Below are 1,136 nucleotides of genomic sequence, written 5' to 3' on the forward strand. Positions count from 1 at the left end.
TTGTATTGAGTTCCTGTGTGTTACTATTGATACTGATAGGATGGAATTTCGTTTACCTCAGGCCAAGTTGGACTGTTTACGATTTATGATTTTGTTTTGTGATTTCCAAACCCAAAGTGACAGTTCGCCTGTTACAATCTTTGTTGGGCTTACTTGCCTTTGCTATTCATGTTATTCCTGTTGGCTGTGTTTTTTCAAAAAGATTATACAAAGCAATTTCTGGTTTTAAATCTCAAAATAATTTTGTGCGCATGACTTCCTCCTTAGTCTCGGATTTGTTGGTTTGAAATGATTTCTTTTCATCATACAATGGTTCCTTTTGGCAAACCCCTTTCCAAGATGCTTCGATTGTTTCTTTGTTCACGGATGCTGCTGGGAGTTCGGGCTATGGTGCTTTTTACGAGGGCCATTGGTCAACTGCATCTTGGCCACGCTATTGGTTTTCCATGGGTTATACGAAGAACATAGTTCTCCTTGAGCTATTCCCAATTTTGGTTTCTTTGGAACTTTGGGGAACTCACCTTCGCAATTCACGTTTGTTATTTCCTTCCGATAACAAAGGGTTTGCATATGCGATTAATTGTTTGTCATCAAAGTCATTGCCTGTTTTAGCAGTTTTACGTTGTATTGTTTTTAAGTGTTTAGAATTTAATTTGTGGATTAAGGTGAAATACATCCCATTATACTAATTATTGCTGATTCTCTGTCCTGTTTTCAGCTGGATCGATTTTGCAAATTGAAGCGGATCACCTTGGTCTACCTTGCCCGGAGCGCTTGTGGTCCGTAGTTTACAATCCGTAAATTCTGCAGTAGTCGACTCTCTAGCGTCTTTCACATGGGCGAATTACAATGCTGCGTGGTCCTTGTGGTGTGTTTTTCTGAGCTCTTTGGGTATTCCTTCCACTTGTATCTCTGGAAGTTTGGTTCTACAATTTTTGGAAAGGAAATGCCACTCACCAAGCCTCCGGACCTCATGCAGTCGCTCTCACCCTCTGGAATTGGATTCAGGTGCAGGCTCTGCACACGTTAGAGCAATGAAGAAATCCTGGACTGCCGCACTCTGAAGAAAGGCATCTTTATTGTAAATAATTAAAATCCGACATAGAATCCTTCACAGGGACAATACAGAGCACAAT

This window comes from Aquarana catesbeiana, linkage group LG02, assembly GCF_042186555.1.
Source record: "Aquarana catesbeiana isolate 2022-GZ linkage group LG02, ASM4218655v1, whole genome shotgun sequence".
Classification (NCBI taxonomy): domain Eukaryota; kingdom Metazoa; phylum Chordata; class Amphibia; order Anura; family Ranidae; genus Aquarana; species Aquarana catesbeiana.